Here is a 21,424-nt window from a genome sequence, read left to right as displayed (position 1 = left end):
TCCTAACTAAACAAACATTGTCCATTACTGCATTGATAAATTGCTCTAACGCCACTGCCACCAGTGAGATTTAAACCGCGACGTTCCGTACAACAACCTTTTTCTCACAGGACGTTCTACGTTGGTAAGCATGTTGGTTTTCATTTAGTGGTTGCGGCTTTGGCGCCTTCTGCCGAATGTGACGTTCAACTAGTCTCCCCAGATATTTCATCAAAGATGATGTTAAGTTGATTTGCTTGAAGTTCTTTGGATTTGAATAGTAATCTTTTTCCAGACTTTGGTATGAAGACTACCTTCACCTTCTGCAAAGAGAAAGGCACGTAGCCCAGAGCAAGACATCCTCGAAAAATATTTCTTAAAAGTGGTTCTAAGTGCTCTATACCCTCCTTTAGCATCGCTCGGTAGATGCCATTCATACCAGGTGCTTTGAAGTATTCAAATGGTAGTATAGCAGCTCTCACCTTTTTATTGGTAACAACCGCTCTCGCAGTGTCCCAATTCCTCTTGCAACACCTTCGTGTTGAAGGGTTTGCAGAAACCGCCAATTCACTTCTTCCCACTTCTAAGACCTGTCCTCCCAGGTTGTGTACTTCCAAGAAAGTCTGTATAGACTCAACTCTGGAGTTCGTGAAAGTACCATCCGGTTTTCTAAGAGACTCTGCATAACCTGGAAGTCTCCCTTTCACCTTCCAGTTCCTCACAGTACGCTTCAGAAGAATCTCGTTTCGAACGTTTTACGAGCCTCGTATATTCACGCTGTGCGTTCCGGAAGTTTAGCCAGTCTTCATCTTTTTGCAAGCATGATTTAAGAGTCTTCTGGTTGATTTCCTGAGTCTCTGCAGTTCTTGGTTCCAACATGTAACCGTTTTACCACGTTGGCTTCGGAAAATAGGACAAGCCTCTAAAGCACTCTAAAAATGTCTGATTTAGAATTTTCAATTGATGTTCTATCGCCAAAGGAGTCCTTAGTCGCCTAGGAAGCTGAACTTTGTCGTCAAGAAGCTCATTGAACTTCCATTTCCCGTTTTCCTAGGATTCCGTTTGTGTTTTACAGGCTGTTCACCTGCAATAGTTAGACTAAATTCTAAGTAACGGTGAACTAAGAGTGAGACTTCATCTAGTACTAGCCAGTTTCTCATCAACTCTAACAACTTTGAAGGGCAGATTGTTAGGTCAATCACTTCACTTTTTCTTTGCCTCACGGACGCTGGGGTGCACCCTACGTTCGCGGTCATCAGACCAGCTGAAGTGATAAAATCAAACAGCTTCTCTCCTCTAGGATTGCATTTGCTACGATCCCAACAAATATGCTGAGCGTTCGCATCACAACCTATTAAAAGTTCAAGGCCACTTAATTCTGCATGCACTACCAGAACCCTTAGTTCATGCTTTGGAGGAGGGCACAGAGAATCATAGGGTAAGTAGGCAAGTTTCCCCTCTTACCATTAACCTGGTATTGTAAGTTGATCACAACAAAGTCCAGGGAACAGAAATGCTACAGATTGATGCTCTTATGTTTGTAGCCATAAGTACAGTCTAATATGAAAACCGCCGCTAACTGAAAAGTCTGCTGCATTTAGTGTAGATCTTACCAGGGTTAGCAACCTTCCTCCGCCGAAAGTTCCACTTTCTTGCGTCCGATTTCTCTGGATATCACCACACTTGGTGGTGTACCAACATCCAATGTCCTCATTCCTTCGCAGTGCCTTCCGTTGTCTTCAGCTTCATAATTTTGTGGTTCGCGCGAGGGTTGATGGGGTAGAGCGTCAGTCTCTCAATCTCGTTGGTCTGGGTTTGAATCCCAACTGTTATGAGTAGTTGTGTTTTTCTTGCGTTTGGCTTGGTGTGAGCCTATCACTCGCAGCATTGTGCAAGTGTTCTGATAATGGGATTTATGTATAGTCTCATGAAGGACTGTGTAGATGGATTACTAAAGGGTGAATGGGAAAGACTATATGAAGTTTAGAATGGTGTATGTTTACAAAAGGAGTTACCAATAGTTTGCCATTCTTAGAGAAGGAAAATGCGACTTTGCCAGTTCCATTATTTGGATGCTGCAGACCGTGAGTTCTTCTAAAAATTCAGATATCGAGTTACTATATTTCGGTCTATGGGAAGGATTGATTGAGGATTCATCACAAAAGAGCAAATAGGAGACAATAGAACACATCTACCTAGAATATACCATTTTATATATATATGCTCACTTCTTGGGGGTTAATTTGAAACAGGAAGCCGAAGAATACATGAAGGGACTAAATATCTGAGGTTATGACATCATGATCGCATGTGGAAGCGGCCAAGAAGTTAGGTTCAAACAAGTCTACCAACTTAAAAGACATAGAGCGGCATTAATGGTGGTGGGTTAATGGGAAAATCCGTTGAGAATCCTCTGCGACATTGAGAAGGTCTGCAGAATGGAATAATTGTAGATGTTTTGAAGCAGACTGTGTGAGAATTCCAGTACGTTTAGCAAAACTATGAAGGATTTAGGTAGAATACCTGTAGCTGATAATAGTCGAAGGCGCCAAATTTCTTCTCTCAATTGAACATCACGCTTATAATAAGCCATTTTGCAACCAGTTTATACTTGCCAGTTCCAATACATGCTCTAAGCAAACTATGGAATACTGCGCGCGGTTTATATTGGTAAAGCGGACCTAGGCCAATAAAATGAAAGTTCACCTAAAGGTTTATTTGGCTTCGGCATTAGCATAAGCTTCTGTTTCCTCAACTTCTCCGGGAAAGTCTCTTTTTTGAGGCACGTCGTGAATGTTTGGACAAACCACCTTGGAACTATTTTGACGGCCACTATTATAGCTTTAATTGGAATGCCATCTAAGCCTGGGACTTTATTTTCAACAATTTCTGGCTGTCTGCTTGTCTGTCTGTCTATCTGTCATACGCATTTTTTTCGGAAACGGTTATATACAAAATTTGGTAGAAACTGTGGACCCCCACGCATGCGGTGAATTGCATTGCCGCACGTTGAACTTAAGGGGAATAAAAGAGCGATGAAAAAGTTTTTTCCACTGAATACAGCAATATCATATGAAAGGTCTCAAGAGGTGCTTTCAGAAGCAATTATTATTTTTGACATTGGTTACTAAGGGAAGGAGTGCGACGGTCTGAAAGTAGTCAACTACTTGAAGGAGCCGTTTTCAGAAACTACCCAACCTAAAAATCTGATAATAATTATAATGGTCCGCGCAAATAGTATCCATGCCCCAAAGTGCTCTCTATTGCAATATCAAGTAAATAAAGTAAATAACAGTATAGTTCAATAAATTTATTGTATTGTGTATTTTGTCAATAAATGACGACGCTTAACCATATCTTGTGTTGTACTTATCGCATCGGGTCATACTATACGGCGATTTGAAGACGACATCTGTGCTATAAGTGTCTCTTTGACAGTGTTGTGATCGTACGTTTCAGTCTCAAGTTATAGCACGTCAAAGATGGAGACCACCATGCAAGAAATTCGTTATATTTTACGTTTTTACTACCACAGAGGTAAAAATGCAATGAAGACGGCCAAAAAAATTTGTGAAGTTTATGGGCCCGATACTGTAACGATTTGAACAACACAGCGTTGGTTCGATCGACTTCGTTCTGGTGTAGTGGATGTTGAAGATACACCCCGTACTGGTAGGCCAATCGTCGTAGAAACCGATAAAATCGTCGAAATCATCCAAGTAGACCGCCATGTGAGCATTCGCTCGATTAGCCAGGAACTGGGCATAGACCATAAAACCGTTTGGAACTATTTGCAGAAGATTGGATTCCAAAAGAAGCTGGATGTTTGGGTGCCACATGAGTTGACGCAAACCGAATCAACGCCTGCGATGCATGCTGAAACGGAACGAATTCGACCCATTTTTGAAACGGATGGTGACTGGTGATGAAAAGTGGATCGCGTATGACAACCTCAAGCGAAAAAGATCGTGGTCGAAGTACGGCGAGCCGGCCCAAACCATCGCCAAGCCTTTTGGTGCTACTAAGTTGGCCTCAAAAAGGGCTTACGAAAACTGACTGTCTGAGTTTTTTGAAAATAAGGAGGGGGGTTTTATAAGGGGGATGGATAATGAAGTTGCCTTCTAAATGGCAACGATTTAAATGGGATAATTCTAAGTATGTTAAATGAAGTGTCAAATTTTTATCACAGATACGACATTTATTTTTCCCCAACCCAATATAAATGAAGCCATCGTGTTCACAAATATTGTTACTAAAAGAAAAACCTTTCATACTTGAAGCACCGAGCTTGTTATATAATAGATTTTCTTTTTATATGCGAAGAATTTCCGCCCTTTGGATTAGAAATAAAGGAGATCTCTCCTGTTTTGATTAATCCTGTGCAATGCGTCCGTTGTTTGTTATTGAACGAGGTTTCTCTGCAAATCGAATAAATTATGGATGTAGTATTTCAGGAAGTTCTCATAAGTATTACCTAGTTCCGGATACTCTTTCATCAAAATCACTACAAACAGAATAGTGTCGCCCAAATCATTCTTTTCGGCAAACTAAAATTTATGGCCGACGCCTAAACTATATGAGAAAATATAACGATTACTACAAATACTCCTTCCTTCCTTCCCTGTGTCCTTGTTTGGCTATTATATCGCTAAGTCTTGCCTCATACACCTATACACAGAACTCTGTCCGGAAGAAAAACAATCAAGCTGATATGAGAACTTGTGCCTTCTATCTTAACCCCTTTTATGAACATAATCAGTTTTTATCGCCAGCTTAGGGCAGTTATTCGCTTGCCATAGATAGTTTTGCATCTTCCTCGGAAATAAACTTGGGGAAAATGATGATAAATCAAAAAGTTGAGTAAATTGTCTTGAGATTATTGTGGAAAGATAATATAATTATGTTTGGAGTTTACGGAAGGGAAAACCATAGTTCTTTTGGGGTAAAGGAAAACTTGGTAAAGATTCTATTAAAATCCGATCTTTCATTGTACCCCTTGGAAAAGAACGTTTTTATATAAAGTTATATGCCAGCAGTAATCTGCTACTTTATTGTATCTATTTTCTGTCAACAGGACTTTGTGGTGCTTTAAGTGCAACCTCAATAGAAAGCATTAAGTTCTATGACGGATTTTGAAGGATTTTTATAATACATCCACCCACATCAAGTTGAAAAGCATCAAACAAGCTTTATGTGAATTCAAGCTTAAATAATATTTTAAAAATGAAGTGGTAACCGCAGTAACCATCATCGAGGAGACGAGGTTAAAAGGGAAAAACTGCATGAGAGATGAATCCTCGCTTTGATAAAAGTTTTATTGAATTTGAGTTTGGTTTTGATATCATGTTATGGTTATACCATGGTAAATGCTGGCTTTGAAAGGTTTGGCACATTTTTCATTTTCCCTGCAAATCCTCTCCTTTGACAAAAAGTGGAAGTTGGTTCTTCCTTCTGCCATGCAGGAGAGAGAAGATCCATTAGCTCCATCTTTTAAGAAAGCATTGGAGGAGAACATTCGGGTCTTTTTTCTATAGTTGGCAGTATTGTCCGAATATTAGCAAAAACTGTTTTTCCATCCCGCCATCTCAATATCAATTAAGCTTGCCCCTTTTTATATTTCCAAGAAAGAGAGAATTTCTGTATATTCCTCCCCCTCCCCCTTTCATGGGACTAATCTTCATTAGTTCTACAAATACGTGTATTAATGAAAGAAAATAAGGAAAATTTTTCGCTCAACTTCCATTATATTCCCTTAAGTGCTCTCGAAACAGATTGGGAGAAATGAAAACGAGCAGGTATGAAATATTACGTAACCTTTTCAGAACAGTATAGGCAACTTGCAACTATACATGTGGAAGTGTCCTTGCGTTTGGTAAGGGAAGACTGAAATTTATTTGATTCTGTCCCCCTTCCCTTTCCATTTACTTTCGATAACACTTGTTGCTGTTAATTAAAATTAGAGGGGATGCCCGGAGTGTATGTGTTCAAATAAATACTTGTAAGGTTTCTCGAAATTATTTTTATGGATGAGTGTTTTCAAATTTAGGCCTGAGTGTTTTCAAGTGGAATATGTTCCAAATTTGTCCGAAAGTTGGAGAACCCATGCATGAGCAGGAACTCCCGGAGGATATAAACATGAATGGCTCTCTCATTTTCTGTTATACAGTATGCCCTTTGCGAGGTATTTGAGGCAATTCAACAAAGTTCCTGCATTAGCTCATTAGTGCTCACAGAAAAGGTCTTTCGAATTTTAAATTGAACTTGATTGTTCAATGTTTCGGTTATAGGAACGGAACTTCATTTTGCTTGTCTTTGATATGGAATTCCCCCCAATCTCCTCTTGAAAGTGGAAGTTCTTTCAAATATTATTTTTGGAAGCAAACTTCCTTAATAATGACACTCAAATAGAGCAGAGGGAAATAAACTAGTAGAATAAAGTGGAGAGAAATTGACTAGCAAACCTGGGTCATGGTAATGGGAATTTAAACTGAGGCTTTTGTAATTCCAACAAAGCTGTCCAAAGAGAGCAACACAAATTATTAGTTGTTTGTTACTTTACTAATATCAATAATTACCTACCTGAAAATAACTATGGTAAGGAACGTATTTTCTACGATACTAGTCAGTCGATCCAAGAAGTTATCTTAATCAAAAGTAGACTGCAAACATCCGAAATAGCGCTTACTTTAGTTTAGATTACCTGGAGGAAGCCGCAGCTCTAAGCACTCAGACCTTTGTTAGGCCCATTTAACTATGGCCTCTTGCCTTAGACTTTCACAAGCTTTTGCGGATCTGAGAACATCCTCTAGGGGCAGAAAGTGCGAAGATTCTTCGTTGAAGAAATCTTTACCGAGGTGAACCGAAGTCTGAAGAGTCCGGGCAGCTAAATATGAAGTGCAAGTGCCTACTCCTCTTACTGAGATGGGAGGAGACCACCACTTTATTTTTTTTCAGGTGGTAGTGTCTTCTCAAGAGGCTGACTAGGATTTTTATATCCAACTCCTTAAGGGATAATAAAATGCCGCTGGAGCAGCGAGTTCGTTCACAAAGATTTTTGCCTGCAGGCAGGAATTCAAATTTTTCCGTTCAGCTTAAAAAAGTGGTAGTCGATTGACGAAAGGTCCGGTGTATATGGTGGACGAGGCAGAGTCTCATACCGTGGTTCTGGATACATGAGGTCGTGCATTGTCGTAAAGGAGTATCACAAAATCTCTGTTGACCAATCTCTGAATACTCAAGTTTTGGTGCCATTTCCTCGAGTCGGGCACAGTATTTCTGTGCATTTATCGTTTCTCCAGGTGGCAAAAAAGAATAGTGGATAACTCCAGCTGTAAACCACCAAACAGTCACCATTACCTTCTTCGGATGGAGGCTCGGTTTCGGCATATGCTTCGGTGGTTTATCAGCATCAGATTGTCGTCACTTTTCATCACATGTCACTATTCTGTGGAAAAAGGGATCGCTTCTGTCGCGGGTGAGTAAAGAACTACAAACTTTCATTCGAATCGCCATGTGTTGCTCCGTAAGGGCATGTGGAGCCCATTTGTCGAGCTTTTCCATCTTTCTAAGTTGTTGCAAGTGCCGGAAAACTGTCGAGTGGTGTACTTCCAGTTTCTCTGCAACGTCTCTCACAGACTGACGTGTATCGGATTCGACTAGCAACCGCAGCTCGTCGTTGTCAATCGATTGTCCTGGATGTCCACGTGACTCGCTTTGAAGGTTTACGACGCCTGACCGGAATTTTTCGAACCACCGCCGTGTAGTTCATTCGCTTACCGTATCAGCTTCAAATGCGTTGTTAATGTTCTTGGTCGCCTCCGCTGCTTTATTACCGAATTTGAACTCATACAGAAAAAGTATACGTTCTTGGCTCTTTGCCAGCCTTTTTTCCTTTCTATTCACTGTTACCACAACGATGGTCAAAACTGAAATGACTCCTTGACTAAATGCCGGAGTATTTATACTTCAACAGCAATTGATGATAAATCGACACTAGCTGACTTGATACATTGTTGTTATTTAGCGCTGATCACACGGCTCGACCATCAGAACAGATTCGAAAGGAGCGATCCCATCATTTCTGTACAAACGTTCCTCTGCTGCCAATAAAATGGCGTATATCTCCGCCTTGAATATGTTTTTCCTTTTTCTGAGAGGCCGCGAAAGCATTTCCGAAGAACGGCCTTGTGTCCATTACTGCCTTGTCGGTGAAGAGTTTTGGGTCTGCAATCCCAAAAGATTCGTGGCCATCTATCGACCAGTGATATCAGGCCTATATTCGTCGTTAGTTGGGAGAAGATTTAGGATGGCTTCGATTGTGACGGTCTACATAACCTTACAATCTGCGTCACCATCTTTCTGCTATTAAGAAAGATCAGCGTTGGCCACTATACCATGCATGTATACGTCTAAATGAGTGGATTAATTATGGATGTTTACGTGACGGAAGTCCGCAACTCTTGTCTATCTTGCTTCTGTTGTGGTGAAAGTGGTGCATCCAGGTTAGCTTGGAGTCGATATGTACTCCAAAATATTTGACTGACCTAATAATATGGGTAACGTGTAGCCGCAGTCTTCATAACGTGCATCGTGAGTTCGTTACGGAAACATTAATTGTAGATTACCTACAGAGTTGCATTCGAGTATTTGCATAGTTAGTTCTGCTTGTGCTTGTGCGAAGAGTTTTGTTTGCTCCAGGAACTATAGCGACGTCCGTTACCAGGAACCATAAAAGAGGAGAACGACCTACGACTTGCATCTGTGGAATGAATTAAATGCCCATTTTGTATATAGCATTTGTCAGAATCTGGACATGGCACTTTAGATATGCCACTGGATTCATGTTTTAATTTGCGGTCCTTGGGGGATCCCAGCGTGTTTTTGAGCTGGAGAATCCTACTCGACCGCTTTTATAAATTTTAACGAAAGCACAGAGTGTGTGAACCCTATTCTTCTGTTCCCTTCCAAGTTATTAGCGAGGAATATCATTGTCCTTATTCCTTGCCGTTTCGTCTCTTCCCACATGAGTTTGTCAATGATCGACCGTTGCTAGCCGTTCTTCAGTACGGTGTCGATAATAGATTCCTTTTCTTTCTAAATCTTTCAGCACTTAAGGGCTCGGTGAACAACCGTTGTATCATGTCATGGCAAGAGGCCATTTTATCTGATATCGATCGCTGCATGTGCAGGCTTCGTATAGATATCAAAAGATATTCTTTTTTCCTCCCTAATGATCCTTAAATCAAGAAACGGGAGTTCTCCGTTTTCCTCTACCTCCGTTGGGAATCTAAGGTTTTGATGTACCTTATTCAGAACTTGCAGCTTCTCCTCCACTTTATCTCCATGGACAATGGTGAAAATGTCATCTATATACCTTAACCAGATCTTTGGGAGCAGGTCTTTGGAAAGTAGATCATACTCAACCTTTTCTATGAATATGTTACCCAAAAAGGATGAAGGGAACTTCACCATAGCCACTCCCTTTGTAAAACATGCCTCTGAATGTCAGGTTCATACACCCGCAAGTTTCATTAGCATCCTTGTTTCTCTTTTTCACGCCAAGGATGTGGGATTTTCACACAGTAGTCACTCTTCCAGATCCAAAAGCGCCTCCTTCACTGGGATGCTTGGAAACAAGGCTTCCACATTGAACGACACTAGTCGTTGATCCGGTATCGTAAATTACACATCTTTTAGTTTCCTGATGAGGTCTTCTCTATTCCAGACGGCTTTTCCAGCGGGTAGTCCCTTAGTTCCTTAAAGCTAATCAACAGCCACCTGGCGATCTTTTCTGTGGCCGTTATAATTTCCCGGAATTCGTTGCCAGCTTTGTGGATCTTTCTCTACTCTATTTTTGGCAGTACGGGCTTTGGCATCCGAAGTTTGGTTGAGTTTTCAATAATGTGGTGGCATTCCTTTAATACTTTTTCCACCCATTTAATAGAATCCGGCAAAGGGTCTTTACTCAATTCAAAGTATCCTCCCTTGTTATCCTAGCAATGGATTTGTTACGGATTATGGAGATCGTAACTTGGTGACGCAGTCCTACTTTATATGCTGGTCAATTTCCTTTCCGGAGATTGTGAACTAGAGTGCTTAGAGGTGGATCCATGTCTATAACGAAATCAATACACTTGCGATCAGAGAGCGTGATATCATTTGAAAAGCTGCAATTCACATTCTGTTATTACCCTTGTGCCTTCCTTTTTCACATATTGGATAGCTCTGATGAATGTTCCACTGGGAGCTCGGGCCGCGTCATATGGAAAATAAGGGGAACCCCAAAGAATCTCCTCATCTCCCTGTTGACTTTTTTCTAATTAGTTGGGCTGGTATGGTGTCTTCATTACATAGACCTTTTACCGAGATTGCCTGGGGATTTTTGGAAACCACCTTGCAGGAACGAGTTTTAGCACTAACATTTCATTCTAAGCTGTTAGCGCTGCTTCAAGTCTTAGCTACTGTGACCTTGAGGTTTCGATTACCGCTTAGTCGCAGTTTTCACCTCTGGGGTTCTAGAGGATGTCCCTTAATGAACTTCCTCACCACAACAAGGCTGGTAATCAACGAGGATGAGTAGTGAGTGAGGGTATTTGAAAATATCTGAAAATTTTGTAGAATACTCGCGAATTACTGCTAATATTGCCAACTGAATGTAGTATTTAACATATTAGGATAAACACTTTTTCCCCCAAGTTAATGTTCATGGGAGATTTGGCTACGACGGGTTATATACATTTATAATAATATATTGTTTAAAGTTCCATTGCCAAAGGGTGTTCTGTTTTCTCTAAATGAGTTTTTGTACTAAGCACATCAACACCCAGGGCATTATTATCTCCTGAATGCGGATTTTTTTTGATTTTTTCAGACCATGCTTTAAGAAAGACGGGGATTTCTGCAGAATTGTTGCAGTTCATATAAAAGGAAATATTGTAAATAACGATTCAAAATATAACGTATCTCATTAAGGAACAAATTTAGAGAATCTTGCAGTTCAAACTGGAGTCGGAGGAAGCTCAAAATTAATTACTCTTGTCCTGGGCAATTTTCTTCATTAGTGGTGATCACTGGCCAATAAATTCAATTTCTAAATACCCTGATTATGCTAATGCCGAGATATAAAGCATAATCGAATGACTCCGAATCCACGAAAAGAAGCAGAAAGTACCGAACTGAAAATTATTACTAACAAAAATCAAGGTATATCAAGGTATGAGATACTGTACGGACAGAAGATTATATCAGCAACTTCTTCGTAGCATTGGTTACTTCGGATAAATTCAATTCCGCACTCGTTTTGCTGCAACAATCATCGCTGTGTCATAGACGTAACGCACTATCGAGTCCTCGATAGCAAATGGAACGATGAGAACGTGTGAACGTGTGAATACATAATGTTCACAATAGTGGGCCCTTGCGCAAAACCGTGTGGAACACCCATGGCGGCAATACTATATGTTCTCTCCGTCCATAGCTGTGTCGCCTTTTTCCTGTCGACGAGTGCAGCTAAGCAACTGGGTATGTCAAATGTCACTGGACACCCATTTATTAGGTTCCAGCAAGCCGAGATGAATGCATTTTGGACATCAAGAGTAATCAATGCGCAATTCTTGGATGGTGCTTTTAGCCAAGCCAGAGTGATTGGGTCAAGGTTGATCTTGCTGTAAAAAGCCGAAGTTTGGTAATCATGCCAGATGTTCTGTTATAAGTTACTCGCTTCTGCATTTTCTCCAGATTGTGCAATAGACATATAGCCCTGTAGAAGAATGGGTCACCAGCAGATCTACCAGCTATGGGTAACAACACTCGCCTTTGATGTTGCCTATAGCATGACTTTCGGCAAGATCGCATCAATCAAGCATGCTTCAAGCAACTCCACAAATATGTCAGTTCTCCACTTAAGGGAGTCATCCCGTGGGTAGGGTCCAAGAAATCTTTTTATTTTGCCATCAATTGTATCCAGGCAAAGTTATTTTTCGATATGCTGGGTCTTTCGGAAATTATAGTGTCAAATTGGTAAAGTGTCACATGTAGGGGTTTTGTCGAAATTCGAATTTACCGTTCCGAATGACGCCCGAATGACATTGGGGGTATTACAACCACATCTTAAAGTGTTTGGGGACGCTGCCTTGTAGTCCCTCCTGAGGACATAAACTGTGCATAATTTTCCACAGTAAATCAGGAAATGTATTTGCGAAACTGGCCAACTTTCAAATCTCCCCTTCACAATTCTGCAAGTGCTTGCTTATGGGTTCATAGCTGCCTCTGCGCAAATCTGCCTCAAGGAGTGCCTTTTGTTTCACTGTAAAGCTAAGTTGAGGTTTCTTCTAACTCAGTTGTACCCATTGCTCTCTGAGCCGGTCCTCTGGTACGATGGCGACTGGAGATCACACAGTTAATTGTTCCAGCAATAGTTAACCTTTTTACTAGGAAAAATACAGCATCTTAGTATCAAAGAGATGCATGCTGTTGCGATGCACTTTGTGATACGAAAGGCTCTCTGGTGGTGTGCTTGGTACTGTATCCTGTGTCAACTAAACCTTGCTGGTTGCTCATCACTTGTTTTTGGTCGTGGAAGTACCCAACCGATTAGCTTGTTGACAATGCGTTCAACGCATTCCACTGCACAGCATAACTCGTAGGTGAATTGTCCCTCTTTATTAATGTCTGACCGAACCATTGCACTTCGCCTCACGTCTACAGGTAACTGGCCTGTGCGTCGATTAAGTTCTTGGTTCGAAATTCTATCTCGCCAGCGTACCCCGACGACACAAGGTATGGTATGGAAATAACAACATATCCAAAATTTAAATAAGGCTGCGAAGGCGTATTTAATAATAATAATAATAATCGTTGGCGCAACAATCCATGTTGGATCAGGGCCTTGAAGTGTGTTAGAGCACTTCATTCAAGACCGTAACGGTACACTAGGAGGCAATGTGGTCAGCATTGCGCTCGTCCGAGATTATTACCCTGATTTGACTCAGGTACTCATTCACAGCTGAGTCAACTGGTATCCGACGTCAAATCACGATACAAATTCCACTGCCACCAGTGAGATTTGAACCGCGACCTTCCGTACGACAGCCTTGCGCTCTAACCACTCAGCTATCCGGCGTATTTAGCTATGATAATACGGCGGGCACCATCTAATTTGGTGCCACCTGCAGCAGTAACCACCTTTCCTAGATATACAAATTGATCGATGCTTTCGACGCCATGCCCATTAATGCAGTTTGCATATAGGAGTGATACGGTAACACGTCACATTGTGAGTCTTGGCTTTATTGGTGTTTATCTTTGGTCCAATTCTACTTGCCTGCTTTTACAAATCCAGGTGACAGAGCATCATCATCGTCCCTTAAACTCCCCCAGCATGACGAACGTAATCCGCTTTGTACCTCTCATTCATCTCAAACTTTACTTCGATACAGCACGTGATAGTTTGCGACATCATATGTCACTGTTATAATAGCTACCTCTTTCTCCGGAATTTCCCTCTTACGTTCTGCTTACACTATCGAAAGCTTTCTAGAAATTGATAAAGAGCGGGAGGAGCGAAAATCTCATCTCCGCGTATGGTTTAAATGATCCATATCAGCTCAGGTCTCCCTCATCTGAAACATGTGGGAGAAGAGTGTTAACAATATCCCGAAGCAAATCATGGTTAGCGGGCGCTTATTCTTGATTGATGGCATGATTGCCTTGTATTTCCTTTAATAACCTTTTTGAAGACTCCAGTTCTACTGGAGTTTAAAAAAAGGGAAGACTTAAAAGAAGATATTTCAGCTTTTAATCCTTGCCTACTCTTTTTTATATGATTTTGAAAATATTCAAGCTTAGAACTGTTCTTGGCACGTTGACTACATTCTTCAGTTTCTGAATTATACTAGAATTGGGCATTGGATTCTTAGATACGTATGTCTCATGAGGAAATGCAAGAATGAGCTTGTGCGTCCAGCAACCCTTTGTAGATTCGTCCCATCTGCGTAGCCACAGATCAAACAACTCTGATTTTGGCATAATTGAATTCCTGCATTCTTTGTGTCCCTTAATATGTCTCGCATGGTACAGCTTGCTCATTTGTTTCGCTAGAATGTGACCCTGGATCATGCGCGCCACCACCAGTCCTACCTCATGTGATGTCGTCCATAAGCCGGTAAGTTGAAAGCATCCGCTTCCATCTCTGAGAGTTTGCAAGCACCTCGGCCCACTCAGGTGACACATAAAATTTGGCATCAATCATTATTTGCATCAAACTCATCTGCGGTTTGCGAGGAGCGGTCTTCTGTACTTCTGGGATCTGCCACTGTCTGCAATATGCCGATGATCCACACCTTCCCTCTCTTTGGACAGCGCGCATTTGGATCAGCCTTACAGTTCTTGCTGATATGTCCTTCCGCTTTGCATTTCCATATTTCTTCGACCCGACATTCGAACTGGTGCATTCCTTTGTGGGGTGACCAGTTCAGTGCCACCTATTTCGCAACCGGCACATAACCCAGCCTATTCGTACTCTCCATGCTGTCAACTGTTTATATCCTTGCAACTCTATCGAGTGCACTCTATCGAGTGCTATAAAAATTTCTATTTGATCCCGAATTTCGTGAAGATAGTAGTATTAAGCTAAATTTGTTCCTTTTTTAACTGTGAATTTATCATCAGCTTCGGTAAATTAACAAATGATTACAATGTCATACAGAAAGAATGGTAGTTGCATTTGTTGATGCTCATTTTACATGCATTCAGTTCTCATTGATTTGCATTGATGACATCACTGACGCAAGAGTGAAGAACGAAGGACTACCAATGATTTGCCATAACAGAAATTCAAGCCGGGAGACGAATGTCCTTGCTGCACATGGAACGCCTGCTGTTGGAAAGTATGAGTGCTCTCATAGTAAATGTATGGAAACATTCTGACAAGTCTGACAAGTTAGGTGTCGGACACGCTCATTGCTGAATAGTATGAATACTTTCGTCTGCGCTGTATGGATTGTATGAATTGAGCCTAATGCGGCTAAAATTATCTCCCAGATTTGTAAGTTCTGGGACTGTCTTCACACTTTTTTAACCCATTGGGAGTTGACAACGATCTCGGGTCTTATCTTGTTCCAATCTCTCTTTCTCCGAGGAAGCATCTACCTCCTTGTTAGGTCCACTCCTCCTTAGTAGAAATGCGGATACCGGTGTTCAAGATTTGCTGACCTAGTGATTTGTTTAAATGTTCGCTCAGTATCTTCCCCAGTTGGCCGTTTCTTGTGCCATCTGGCTCCCTTTTCCGCTCGATACCTTGCCTTCTCTTTCATAATATGCCTTGCCGTACACCAAGCTGATGTCTATTATCATGGCGCTTATATTCTGATGAAGATTTTATCATTCCTTGATGAAATCGAAGAGTTCCACGACCTCGTTAACCAGTGCGATAAAGGCAGCTCCTAATCGATCGCTATATCTTACATCGCTTTGGTAGTTAGAGGAAAGGTTACTTCCTCTACAGATCAGTGGGAAATCTAACTTCTTCTGAACAGGACCTTTTCCTCCCGTGCAATTGTAACATTTGATGCCACTGCAGCTAAAGTTCCCATTATCGAAGCACTTCGATGGTTGGAGAAAGATGGCCGGGAACCTGTTTGCCCATTCCCAAAAACCTCCCTTTCTTGATTTCAGAAGCCCTGCCCGTAAAAGTTACGGTTCATAGCTGATCGTGTTTGTTTCCACCTACCTGGCCTGTAAAAAAGCTACCGCCGAGCGTTGACTTATTCGTATGGAGGGACCCGCCTGAAAGCAGTTTTGGTAATTCCACACAGGTGTGTACTGATGTATGTACATATATCAGTACTACATAAATGACGAGAACGAACTGTTCAAAAGGACCCCTCCCACATTCCTGATTATGGCTAATACAGAGGCTGTAGTTGGACTTACGTGCTAGTAGTCCTTTGTGGTCAAGTTTCGGCACTTTTCTTATAGCTTTTTGGAATTGGTGAGGCTTTTTGAAGCCAATACTTACTCAATCGTGCCGAACCTTCCATCGGTTGACGATAAAGATATGACAGTTATTTCAATAAAGATTCAACACTGAATTTATTAACAATGTGCCTTATGTTTGATTCAATGGCTAACAATGGTGGTTAATTTATATGGGTGGCAGTCTAATTGCAATATAATTACGAGTATATTTGCTTCATTGGAGATAAAGCTTCGTCAATTTCTCATCTATATATTCGTACAATGCCATCCTAGGTAAAATACACCAATTAAGATTCCTACTGCCTGAGAGCACCCACCTATCGTGAGTCAGCATAACGAAATGGGTAGTCACATGTTCCAGGTGATTATGCAGACAAATTCCTTAAATTGAATAGCAGGGAACATGCTGAAAACCCCATTTTCGTTTGATACAATGTTCGAAACATCGTATTCGCTGATAGAATATGGTTTCATGCAATATCCCGTTGAGTTCTGGGTGCATTCTATTCCGATTGCCACCATATGGAGTTCATGTGTCTTGCTCGTCTTTGCCATTAATGGTGGAACCGCATATGGGGTGAATTTCATTGGGTCGAATTGTCATTAAAGCTTCAAGAGTATTTGGAGATAGCTGGAAGTGAAATGTGAATTATTCTACGGTAAACTTAAGCTTTAATGGGAGGTTTTGCGAAGTGCTCAATTCTAATAGATTTTAATTGCTAAAGGCGTTTTCAAGGCTTTCTAAGAAAGGGACATTTGCAATTGTCGGACCGATCAAATAGTTAGAAGTTCCCTTGCCTAGAGCTTAGTGATTACGTGAGTCGTACATCAACACGTATCATCGAGGATCAAATAAAGAGGTTTTTCTTGATGAATATTAGTGGAGACAATGACTGAAGAATGATAAAATATTAGATATTTGAAGATGAGGTGTTATAGATACAAGTTTTGAATCAAATATAAACTATAGCTGTATATAGTGCGAAATGACTAACATTGGGTATAATTTTCTAGGGGTTTGTCTTAGGTTCTGAACACTTTCACCCAGAATTTCTTACACCTATAGGGGGGCGGTCTTTAGTCACCGACAGAAGATGGACCGGTGGATGCTTTCTCAGTTCGAAGGATGTATCGAGGATTGCCTGATGACGGTGTATGGACCGCTGGAAGAGGGCGCGTTCAAAAAATATCGACGAGTGGCGTGAAATCGGCCATGCCAGCAGATGATACTCATCACCAAAGTACCCTTCTCTTGGTGATGGAACCATTGTCTGCGTCACGTGAAACTGAATTATTACTTGTCCCCGAAGCGAGCCCGTCAACTTAAATGGCGTGGTGCATTTGTCGTTTCTACTTACAACCTCGTACGGGCCATCTAAGAGCGTTTCCAGCGTGATTTCAACTACATCGTGTCGGACGAAAATGTGCATGACTGTTGGCCTATCTTTGAAGGCACATAGCTTGTGCTAACCGTGTTGTTGGTGCTTTTCCCAGCATGTCAAAATGCCGAGGAAGTTCTTGGACAAAAGCAGGTTGCTCGACTGGGCCGCTGGGGTTCTCCACAAGAAGTTCTCCGGGTAATCGGAGCGGTGTTCCAAATCGCCGTAAGAAACACTTAAATCCGTCTAGGCTTCCTGGTCAGCTATAGGACAAGTCTCCGGTCATCGTGAGAATATAAGACCATATCGGTTTTCCTCGGAGGAAGCTTTCACTATTAAGTCTGCGTGTACATGTTCTAAATGGGCCGTGAAGCGACACGGCGTTGACTGTACGTTTCAGCTCATCTTCGATTGCTGGCATTGCACACATGCTTGGGTCATGCCTCATGGCCAGAAGAATCGCTCCGTAATGTTTTTGACGGTGTAGCGTACTCCTGGATGTAACTGTCGTGCACGTAAGTCTTCTTCGTTTCTTCTTGCCTTCTTCTCCAAATCCGGAAGTTGTTCAAGGCTAATGAAGAGTCGCGGTTGAATCGGCTTCAAAGGCAAACTCTTAATACTAGTCATGCTGATGCGTCCGAGAAAAAGAGAAAAATTTTCATTGGCCGGAGTTAAGCTCTACGCACCATATATTCTAGTCGATATCCTTGCACGTAATGATTGTGATTGTGGCCGATTTCTTCAGGTGGAAGTGTACCAATAAACTTCAATGGATACGCCCGGTATTTCCTTGAGTCCCAATTGAGGGCTAGACTCATGCTGCAGAAGCTGCTGCACCTCAGATTCGGTGAATTGGCCCTTGGAACCGTCACGTGTAAGTTTCAACGTGTGACGGTGCATCGGGAGCGATGTTGTGCTAGCCAGCTACGTGTTGGATATCCGCCTTAAGGTCTTTCCATACATTCGCTTGAATGTGAACAGCTTGTCCCTGATAGCGCTATAAACTGCCGATGCAGCGTTGTGTTTGCATGAAAAACAATCTAGTGATTCCCAGGAGTTGCTGTTCTTCTGCTCCATTGGCGCTCCGACCGCGAAGTCGGACACATCGTACGTGAAACCGAGACGGGTGCGGACACGCTTTTATCCTAACATTCAAGGGCTGGACAACGACGCCATATTTTTAGAGACGTTTGAAGACGATTTTGAAGTGGTCCAGGTGTTGTTTTTCATTCGATGAGATCAACACCTTGCGTTACGTAATCCGTATCCCACGAAGGGAAATTCGAATAGTGGGAACGGAATGATTATGGCACTTTCGGGAACGTCCTGATTGTAGGCTCTCTCGAAGGAGATCTTCGTCCCACAAGGCTGTTGCGCAAAGTCGTCGATGTGGTGCATTGGGTAGCCATCAGACTATGTACGTTGAGTTCCTTGCAATCACCATCGCATGATGCCTGGGTCCGTCCTTTTTTGGGGCCATATGTTTCAGCGCTGCCCAGCTGCTGGATGACGCGCATGCTGTTCCAAGCTTGAACATTGCCTCGAATGCTGATTTAGGTGGTTGCCCATTAGGACACGTAATCTTGTAAGTAGTGGCACTGCGAGCCACCGAAGACCACGCAGATAGTTGACAGTTGTTTATCCTGTAGAGACCGTAATGGGTCAAAAAATTCGGGCTTATAATGGCCCGGTATACGTCCGCTATGATGAAATTCGCAGATCACCATTAGCAAGAGCCACTGGCGTTTCCCGAAAACAAACAAGGTTTGTCGCATCTTTTGGCCGCGATGTTATGGTACCAGCAGTGGCCGTTTTTATAAGACCAAGTGCAAAATTGTAAGCGGGATCAAAAGCGTCTGCCTCGATTCAAGCGGAAATCGACCGGCTTACTCCAGCACTCGCTCTAAGTTCAGCGATGGTGCGTCCCTACCATGCGCACTTTGGCGATTTGCGCTGGTGTCCTTTCTATAGACTCGAGGATCGTGTCCGCTAAAAGAGCCTGCTTGGTTAAATGCGACGTCTTTTGGTTTGGTAGGGATATCTGGTATGTTACATTACCGGCAATTGGCTCATCCACAATGTGCGCACGACTTTGTCACCCACTGAGTCTTGTACATGATGCAAGAATTGGCTATATACGCCTGCCATCCTCCATTTGTTCACGTTCTAGCAGCCGCCTGGTCCTTAGCTCTTGCGAGGTGCCCACAAGTTTAATTGGCGCTTCTTTGACCGTAACATATGGGTTACCGATGGTGAATTAAAGACCATGTCTTTGACTTCGATTGAGAACTTCGCCTTAAGGCAAACGACAACGTAGCTATGCCGCAGTGCTTTGGTCGCTGAAGACAAACCAGAATTTCGGGTCGCTTGAAAAAAGGTGGTAAGCCCCCGTGTCGTGTTATGAATCATGTCCTCGTTCACCATGTTATTGCGTTCACAGTAAAACAATGCTCCCCGCATGCCACGTTCCACTGTTAGTAGGAAAATAATTTGTGTTATTCGAAGTTTCATTAAGAAAGTTAAAAACTTATTTTTATCATTAACACGCGGGCAAATAACAGTGAGGACTTCATCTTTTTTACAATTAATGTGTATTTCAAATTCTATTACCCAAAATTACTTACACCTAATTAGGGGCGATTTTTGCTGGCTGTCATCGTTCGACCAAAAAGAAGGACGCACGGGCGCCATCCTATTCCGGAGGGTGCCTAGAGGGTGATAGGCCCACTGGAGGAGGGAGCGTGCAGAAGTCGTAGAGGAGTGGCGTGAAATTTGCCTGTACCAACAGATGGGGTTCGTAGCTATAAGTTCACTGAGAAAACGCCAAAAAACGGAATGCTTTCAAATGTAGAATGTTAGATATTTCAGATTCTTGCTATATCAAGAAGCCAATTTTCTTGAAGAAATATTAGTTGCAGAAAGGGCAATAATTTTGGAGTGACATTTTTTGCCACTTATGAGGCTATATGTTACTCAAAACCTTGCAGTTCCCAAGTGTGTACCACACTTCAGGTTCCGATTCATGTAATACTTTCGGGTACTTTCATATACGTCTCCACATATCTATCTGCAAGCTTTATTCCGTCGGATCCCCCAAGCAACGTGTGAAATATTTTACGGAAACTATACGACGAGCTTAAGTTGGTGCAAATGAATTTCTGTATTAGACAAGACATTTTCTGGAAGGCTGCAAACTGTTATGAAAAGAATTGAACCAGAATTCGAGATGAGACGCAAAAAAGAAAATGAATTATGTCATTTTCGGTTTAGGTTCTCCTTTGGTAGATAGATAGACGCAAGTTTATGGATCAATTATTGTACCCTTGAGGGATGTTATGAAATGTTATTTTGCGTTGAGCTTGCTTTCGGGGCTGTTTATCGTTTATTTAAGTCCAGAGGAATCTCATTCATGTTTGATAAGTTCGACAAAGTAGGAAAAACGAGAGCAATTGTGGGCGAGAATATTGATGGTCTTGGACCCATCATAAAATGAGCGATAACGGTTTAATAGATGTTCTGTTGGATATTAAAAATAGATTTGTTTTGAGAGCAGCAAATTAAACGAGTTCGATCGACGAATAAAACGATAAGATGGTAAGAAATGGTTGGATACCCGAAGCAATTTGGTTCTTGCCTCTATGTTTGCTTTTGGTTTTGTCAGGAACAGACGGAGTTTCAAAAAAATGTAGCCTATTATCCGGTTTCTACCATTTTGAAAATGGCGCCCAACGTGGGTTAACCATATATTCAAAATGACCTCATAAACAAAACTCACAACCCTTACATTCAGCGTCTTTCCACACAATCTGTCTTACGTCTTTTCATAAGTATCTCCTTAATCACAAAAGGATTTTTAGAGTTAAAACCCTTCATTGTATTATATAAAGGCACAACAGTAATCATCTTTCCTCTGAACATCATTCCATTAGGATTAAGAAGCTACAGATACGATTATCTTCACAGCTAAATCAGGGATTAATCGCTACATGACCTTTTTTTGTTAGAGACCAAGTATCAGTGAGAAGTCGGAATCATGGATGAACTGCAACGAAACTTTCATTGAAACTTTTAGTTCATTTTCCTCTAAAGTT

The sequence above is a fragment of the Hermetia illucens genome, chromosome 2 (genome assembly GCF_905115235.1).
Source record: "Hermetia illucens chromosome 2, iHerIll2.2.curated.20191125, whole genome shotgun sequence".
Taxonomy (NCBI): Eukaryota; Metazoa; Arthropoda; class Insecta; order Diptera; family Stratiomyidae; genus Hermetia; species Hermetia illucens.
Note: the sequence above shows the minus strand (reverse complement) of the source record.